Source organism: Macaca fascicularis, chromosome 2, assembly GCF_037993035.2.
Source record: "Macaca fascicularis isolate 582-1 chromosome 2, T2T-MFA8v1.1".
Lineage (NCBI taxonomy): Eukaryota > Metazoa > Chordata > Mammalia > Primates > Cercopithecidae > Macaca > Macaca fascicularis.
Genome location: NC_088376.1, coordinates 139,676,583 through 139,685,683, shown reverse-complemented (window position 1 = coordinate 139,685,683; position 9,101 = coordinate 139,676,583). Strand labels below are relative to the sequence as shown.

Below are 9,101 nucleotides of genomic sequence, written 5' to 3'. Positions count from 1 at the left end.
CTAATATCTTATACATTCTGTGTATGCTAATGTTAAATACAATCACTTAAAACATAACTTAGTTATTGCAACTCAATTTTGGGGTTATTTCTTCATTTTTAAACTTCTATTGAGAACTTCAAGGAAATTTTTGGCCATTCTCCTCATCTGAGTGACTCCACCCGCAAATTGCAGCATAAAATTATCACCAATTCACCCTGAAAATGGGCAGTGCTTCTCCACTCGCTCATTTATTCTTTCTTGCAAAGGTTGTGTGCTGAGAGCATGCTGTCAGCAGCAGTAACGAAGACAAGGAAGGTTGCTGGCTGGCGTCTCTAAACACACAGCCTGGTGCTTGAGACATGCGATCGTCGTGCACGGCGTGAAGAGTGATAAGGGGCACTCGGGCTCTGTGGGAGCACTTAGAAGGGAAAGCCAGCCCAGACTTCCCAAAGCCTCATGTCTTTGCAGAGCCAGAGGTGTTGAGTCTGATATCTGAAAGCTGAGTAGGCATTCCGCATGGAAGGGGGTGGGGCTGTCACAGGTGAGTGAAAAGATGCCCAAGACTCAGACCTAAGAGAGACTATGACCCCTGAGTTACTCATCACATATGGGCTTTGGATGTTGATTGTGACGTTAGAAAAAAATCAGGGTCGCGATCTTGTGTGCCAATCTAAAGGGCCTTGTCCTTATTTGAGGGCAATGGGGACAATACCAAACACATTTCATTTTAAGTTAGGAATTGACAATATTCTCAACTCTGCAGCTTCCACCTCTGGGCTTAGAGTCATAATTATAAAGAGTAATGGCTACAACGTAATATAGTGGACCATTGTATTCAATCGTCCACAAAGTTGCATTGAATGCCTTCTCTAGGATAGAGGCTATACTGAATATTGTGATTGCAACGGTGTTCAAAAAGAGTACTTCCTCATACCCTCGTGCTGTTGCAACGCAGGTAGCTAGTGGACCTAGTTAACATGGAAGAAAAATAAAGCCCTCTGAATGTCTTGGTGCTGATTGCCCCAGCTGGCTGTCAGTAGCCAATTTTGCTATTCTGTATTGCACAGATCAATGGGAACCAGGGGACCCAGAGCCTTAGTTACCATAGCTGAGAATAAAGTGAAAGACAAATGTTATTCCCTGCTGCTTTTTTCAGTATGAAGAAAATTTCCAGTGCTGAAGAACAGCTAAATGCTTCCTTTTGTGTTTGCCTGATTGTGGACAGCAGTGACCAAAGCTGTGAAATCAAGTCAGAGGGAAACAGGCAGACCCACCAGTGAACTAACAAAACATTTACAAGGGGTGCAGAGGACACGGCACATTTCCAGCACCATATGGAATCTTTACATTTTACCTAACAGGGAATATTATCTACTCCCTGAAGTGATCTGTTCTTTATTTCCTTTGGATCTGACTTTGGTAACTCAACTCAGGTAGAAGTCCTGCTACATTCCGTATTTTCTCAGATCTTCCTCCTGGAGCCACTGGGTAAAAAGGCCCAATGCATATACAGGAAACCAATTATACTATACTTGTATGAATTTCTACTCTGCTCATAATATTCATAAACATGTATTAACTTTAAGAGAGCTCTACTTATTTAATGCAAAAATATTTAGGCATACATGCTATAATGATTAGACCCTTAGATTGCAAAGAAACTTTCTCAGACTTTTAAAAAGAGAAAAGTCATCACATGACTGTGTAAACAGACTAGTAACTAAAACATAAGTCCAGAAGGATTTTGGGGTTTCAAGTTTCAAAATGATATTTTCATGATGCTTTTGGTGCTAGCACAAAGCAATCTGTATATGTGTATTTGCATGTGCGTATGTCTGTGTATATTCTGAGTACAACTATTTCTCAAATTGTAAAATACTAGCTCTTTTCATTCTAAGCAGTGAGGATAGTGGGTAAATTATATGACAAGTTGAAGGGAAAATTTATTTCATTTTAACAAAAAACAGAAATTGCCATCTTTACACTCAGTGAATAAATCTGGATTTCAAAAACAAATTATCTACAATTTGCTTTGCTTGAGTTACGAGGATACTGAGAGAGTGAAAAAAATTAAACTGGATCTTACTGCTATTTATTAATATTCCAGATATTAAGAGAAAGATATTTTTGTCAGAATCATACTGCTATATCTTGATTATCTAGTGAGTAGACTTGATGTTGCATTGACAAAATATTTAAGTCCTCCATTTACTAAAATACATTATTTTTCTGTGTGGCATATGCAAATTATTCTTTTCAAAGAATTATTATTTTAATAATAAAAAATCATAATTATAATGACAACTGGTAATGACTTCTATAAATTAATCATTTCAAGTCTACTATATTATCTTAGTTACTTGGAGGACTAAATCTTAATTTCTACCAAAATGGAAAATATTATTTCTTTGAAAGCCTACTCTTGAGAACATTTGCCAGCTTGTCACATCCAGAAAAGTCAGCCCTTTCAAAACCGTACCTAGAAATACCAGTTGTTTAGTAAATCCTCCTAACTTCAGCTTGCTACCCTTTGTTTTGCTACACTTCTTTAATAAAGATATTTATTAACAGTGTCTTTCTATGGTTTACTGTATTGATGAAAATTAAATCTAGAGATAAAGATACTTTTATGTCTCTCTGTCTTTTTTTTTTGCTTAATGTGGTTAGTTGATCTATAGTAAAACACAAAGATATTAAGTATACACTTCAATTATATACGTGTGTGTATTTATATATGCATCTGTTACCATCATTAAAATTAAGATATAGAAATTCTCATCATCCCACAATGTTTTCTCATGTTCCTTATTGGCCAATCTTACCACCTACAGAGGTAACCTGTAATTTTAATTCTTTTACTGTAGATTAATTTTGCCTGTTTTTGAAGTTATATATATATATGATATATATATAATCTTAGTGTATGTAATGATTTGTGTCTGACTACTTTTGTTTAAAATAATATTTTAAAAAGTGATTCATGTTGTGTGGTTGAGAAATCTGTTCTTTTTATTCCTGAGTATTCCATTTAATGAATATACAATTTATCTATTATAATGGTGGAAATTTGCCATATTTCAAGTGTTGCGCTATTATGAATAAGACAGTCATTGACAATGTTTTGTACTTTTTTTTGAGGTGGTGTCTCACTCTGTCACTCACACTGGAGTCCACTGGTGCGATCTCAGCTCACTGCCTTCTCTGCCTCCTAGATTCAAGCGGTTCTCCTGCCTCAGCTTCCCAAGCATCTGGGACTATAGGTGTGTACCACTATACCTGGCTCATTTTTGCATTTTTTAGTAGAGACAGGGTTTCACCATATTGCCCGGGCTGGTCTTGAACTCCTAGCCTCAAGTGATCCACCCACCTTGGCCCCCCAAAGTGTTGGGATTACAAATGTGAGCCACCATGCTCGGCCTACAGTGTTATATAAATCTTTTATGAATGCATGCTTCCAATTTTCTTGGGTACCTAACTATTAATAGAAGTAGAATTGTTGAATCATAAGATGTTGGCTATTTAACTATGTTAGAAACTGTCAAACAGTTTTGTAACATGATTGTATCATTTTACATTTCACTTTTCTTACCAAGACATCCAGTTTCTCATATCTTCCTCACTACTTGCAATTGTTTGACTTTTTACTATTAACTATTCTAGTGGATGTAAAGTGATGTCACATTTTGGTTTTAAATTGTATTAGCATTGAAACGAATAATATGAAGTGCTTATTGGGTTTTCATCATCTCCTGTGAAGTATGTATTCACAAGTGTTTTTAACTTTTTAACTTGAGTTATTGTCTTCTTGTAATTCATTTGTATCCTGGATAATAGTCCTTTGTAAGATACATATTGCAACATTTTATCCTCGTTTGAGATTTACCCTTTCATATCCCTAACTGTGACTTTTGATAAGAAAAGTTTTCATTTTTTTGAAGTCTAATTTATCAAATTCTCTTGGCTGATTTTTGTTTAAAGAAATATTTAAATAATATATGCCTACACTATAATTATAAAGGCATTCTTCCATGTATGTTTCTAAAAGCTTTATAGACTTAGCTTTCATGTTTGAGACTATGAATAACCTAAAATTAACTTTTTATGTATGGTGTGAAGTAAAATTCAAGTTGTTTCCCCTCGAGAGAAGTTGCTGTGGCATCAACTGTTGAAAGAACTTTTCATTTAGACATAGAACTACATTGAGTCTTACATCAAAATTCAAGTTATCTTACATAGGTGTCTGTTTCAGTACTGTTGATTATGCGCCTTCATTTATTTGTGTATCCTTTCATGAACAGCATACTGTCTAATTTGTATAGATCCAAAGTGAGTTGTAACATCAGTTATAGTAAGTCCTTTGAGTTTGCAGTACTTCTTCAAGATTGCCTTAGATATTCTAGGTCTTCTTGTTCTTCATATACTTGTTATAATAAACTTGTTCATTTCTATTTTTAAAAAGTCTTTTGGGATTTTTATTGGGTCTTATTGATTCTGTAAATCAACTTGAGGAGAATTGGTATCTTAATATTGCATCTTCTAACTCATGTCAGGTCAATGCTTTATTTGTTTTGTTCTTCTATCAGTATTATTTTGTAGCTTTCAGTATAAATGTCTTTCACTAAAAATGTCTTCTGCACATTTCATTAGATTTATTCCTACAATTTTTGTTTCTTTTTCGATTTCATTGTAAATGGTATTTAAACATTTTTATTTCCCAACCATTTGTTGATTGTTCATGTGCGTATGTATGTATTACATTGACCTTGTGTTCTGCACCCATGTCAAATTCATTTATTAGGTCTGTTATTGTCTTCGTAAATTCCTTTGCATTTATTAAGGTACACAGTCCTCTGATCTCTCCATTATTTATGCCTTTTATTTATTTTCTTTTCTATTGTATTCAGCAAGATCTCCAGCACAGTGTTGAATAGAAATTGTTTGAGAAAGCGTCTTTGTGTTGTTCCTGATCCTTTTAGGAAAGCATTTGAATTCTCGGAATCAAGTATGATGCTGGCTTTAGGATATTGGTAGATGCACTGTATCTTAAAGATGTTCTATCTTTTGTTTCCTGAACATTTTCACTTGGTATTGTTCTACAGTGAGCAAGCATAAGCAAACCTTCCCCCAAAAGGCCAAGGAAGCTGTAGGGACAAAGAAAAAGCCCGACATTCCCAGTTTCTCAGAAACCTTGAATATGATTTACAAGCAGAAGCCACAGTCTAGGGCAACTGAGAGACCAGTTCATGGATCCATGTGCTATTACCACCAAGATCCAGGGCTTATATATCATAGAGAGGAAACGTGCAGGACAACTGAAGTTGACTGCCCAGGAAAAGGCAAGAATGTTATGTGAATCTGCCTGAGGGAAGGACTTGTGGTCTTATGGTCAAGGTTGTTTTGACAGGAGCATAGGATTTACGGTGATAGTAGATAAAGTAGAAAGCTGAGAAGCATTCCCAGAACAGAGGTTAATCAGAAATCAACATGTTGGATTAGCATCCAAAAACATTCCTTAGCCTCACAAGTATAAATAGGCATTGAATTTTTTCAAATGCTTTTTTAGCATATATTCAAATAATATGTTTTTTTTTTAATGGGGTGATTACATTGACTGAATTTAAAATATTAATCCAAACTTGCATTTTTTGTTTGGTTATAGTGTATTATTCCATATATTCCATATATATATATAAAAAATATATATATATATATTATATATAAAATATATATGGAATATATATATCTGGGATACATATATATATTTATGGAATATATATATATATGGGATACTATGTGCTTTTAATTTTAAAAAAATTTTGTATCTATGTTCATGAGTGATATTGGTATGTAGTTTTTTCTCTGTTATATCTATATTATATTATAGTACATATAATATTTATATATGTTTATAAACACTATATATATAAAAACATTTATTGTTATATATAGCATAAAGTATATGTATTTCTCTACCCTTTATTATCTGATATAATGACCTTATCAAATGAGGTGGGAAATGCTCACATATACTCTGTTGTCCAAACACAGTTATAATTGGTATTATGTCTTCTTCAAATGTTTGATTGAATTCACCAATGTAGTCATCTGTGCTCACAGGAAAAACAGAGAGAGGGAGGGGTCCAGCCACAGGAAATACAGGGACCAAAGCAGCTCAGAAGGTCAGAGCGCAGATCTTCCCTGCAGAAAGTCTTTGGCAGTCTCAAAACTCAAAATAACTCTCCACCCAGATTTTTAATTGTGTGTCACTTTGCTCAAGACCCAACTTTCAGGGAAAACATGTGTCATCATTTATGTTTAGGTCAATAGCCCACACTGGCCAGAAGTTAGGATGAAGAGGCAAGTGACTGCAATTGACATTTCCAAGGGGATACATTGAAACACAGAGGGGCAGTTCCCCAGAGAAAATAAAGTGCTTTTACAGAGAGAAGAGAAATGCATGAGAAAAAGAGAAAGAGTAGATGGGTAAAACGGTAGGTATTCATTATAATTATCGATTTGTCTTCAATTATTTTATGCTATTTAGCTCTTATCATTAGAGAATCTGAAAAGAGCATTGAAATCTAGTTGTTAGGAGAAGAGATTCATTTCTTTAAATCTATACTAAGATGTTAATAAAATTCCAGTCTTTTCCAGAAGCAGTTTTTGATGAGAGACAGTTTTGGTTTCCTGAAGAAGGTACATTAGCAATAGCTAGCTTTCTTGAGTAAATAGGTTTCCCTTAACAACATGTATTTTTTAAACCTCAAAGGAATCTACAAGCATTATAATTGCTCAAGTAACTGGACTTAAACCTCCAATCACTTTCTAGTTATTGTTGTAAATAATAATCTTCATTAATGCAATGACACCAAACACTAATCTTTTAATTTATAGTATCAGGTACAAGGAAAGCATAAAGACAGTTACTCAATAGAAAAGAAAAAGAAAAAAATGTCTTGACAATATAAAACTTTACCTCTAAGGAGAATCTCACACATTATTTGAGATACTTAGTATTTTCACAACATGCATGTATACTACATTTTTTAAAAATCTCATACAGTAAATGGAATTTTAACTTTCTTGCTTAGTTCTTTCTCTCAAGGACTATAAATCAACTTTTCCACCAAGTAATAGAAAAGATACATTTATTTTCTTATGCAATTTGCTTTGTACAGCTTTATAAGAAATGTGAATTCATGGTCCTTACACAGTGATTAAAAAAAACTTACCGGTAATAAGAAAGAGAGTTGGTGATGTTAACAAAGACTGTCCTGGTGTTTGAATGTAATTGTTCAAAGTTCATGTGTTATATCAGTCATGAACTTAACTGGTTCTGAGTCCATGGTTCAGAGAAAATTCCCTGTGGGTGAAAAAATGCATATTGTGGGCAAATATAGATGAATAAAGCATTTGTTTGGTGTCCCAGAACCATAGAATTTATGAGTGAAAATGGATCCCAGAGTTGATTTTAGCTAAATCTTTCATTTCATCAATGATAAAATAAATCCTGAAATATTAAATGATTTTCCTATTTTACTCTGCTACTGGATTAAGAACTAAGAACTTTAGATTCTTTCTATAATATCCTTTTCACCCCAACTCTGTATGTATCATTAAATAATAAAAATGACATTTATTTTTACATGATTTTTTAACATGACAAGTAAGGTGCTAAATGGTTTATATAAAATAATTTTCCGAATCAATTCTCATCATAACCCTGTGAGGTAGGAATCTCAAGTTTATAGATAAAAATATTCCTCACTCTCCCTTTCCTCCTCCCAAATGCAGTTCCTCTTCCAGAATCTAATGTCATTCATTGTTTCCCACAGTCTTATCTTTCTTATTCCAGCTGAAATTTCTCTCTTCTTAGTTTGATCTTCTGTGAAAGACTCTTAGCAAACTGTGTTATCTTTTCACATGAGGTTGTAATATGGGAACAGCATACTATTCCATCTTGTTATGGGACAGTTCATTTTGCTATCAGCTAGAGTGTCAACTTTCTGAGGGGGCAATGACTGTTTTTGTACACGGTCTTGCTCTGCACCATGCCCTCCCTACACATACATGGTAGACGATTGGCAAGTCCCTCTTGTGCAATTGACTTAACAGGTAGCATTGGCTAGAAAGTCAATGAAATTGAAACTGTTCTTTTAAACAGTTAGTGGATGTTATCATCTTTCACATATTTGATATTTAGCTCGGCATGAGAGGGGTTCAGTTTCAAAGTTGACTCCAAGAACAAGGAACAGACAATTTGGGGTAGAGTAGGTTGGGAGACAGGTTTACTAGTCAATGCTGGTGATCATTAAAAAACAAAACAAAACTACACTTTATGCGCATGGTTTTAGAAACTATTACAGAGATCTGTGTAATAATGTACAAATTACTTACTTAACCCCCATCACCTATTTCCACCTACGTGAATTGGGAAATCACCAATCCTAAGTCTGGTTTCAGTCACACAACCAATTTTTGTCACCTTGAAGAATTTACTTATCTCACTAGATGTTAGCTTCCTTGGCTGTTCCATGAGGAATGTGGACAAGTGAGCCCAACCTAGCATGGCTCTTTCCAGCTTGCCTTCACACAAACCAGGCACTTCACTGAACAGGAACCTTAGGATCAGAGCTTTGGTTTTCAGCCTTTTTCCTCAACTTCACACCTGGCCCTACACTGCTTCCAACCTTTTTCGTTATCATTACTGCTGCTTGTTTTCTCATTTTGGAATATAATGTTGAAGCATGGCCAGTCATAATTGGTACCGAATTAAAACATAACAGAGTGAATGACTGTGTTCCAGGATGTTTTCAGAACTTTAGACATGGAAGCCAATATATAAGTACGATCGTTTTAGCAGCCACTTACTCTCATTTCTTCAAGAAAAAAAAAAAAAAAAAAAAACCCTCTGAATTGAAGCTACTTTCATATATCAACTTGCAGATTGTCTTGCAACAATCAGGACTTGATAGAAGTAAATGGCTCACCATGTGAACTAATATATCATGGAGCCAGTAGGGAGATAAAATTTGCCAAGTGAGTAGGAGTTCTGTTTTAAGTATAATTAATCCTTCTTTCATTATTATAACATATTTATGCCCTCAGAACCCAATGAA

At 34.5% G+C, this 9,101-nt stretch overlaps 1 long non-coding RNA gene across 1 annotated transcript; it reads left to right on the top strand.

The window, feature by feature from the left end:
• The first annotated feature begins 3,113 nt into the window (after window positions 1-3,113).
• LOC135969532 (uncharacterized) lies at window positions 3,114-7,490 on the top strand. The gene is made up of 2 exons (XR_010584793.1): window positions 3,114-3,242; window positions 6,302-7,490. It is a non-coding gene; the product is annotated as an uncharacterized lncRNA (long non-coding RNA).
• Window positions 7,491-9,101: the final 1,611 nt, after the last annotated feature.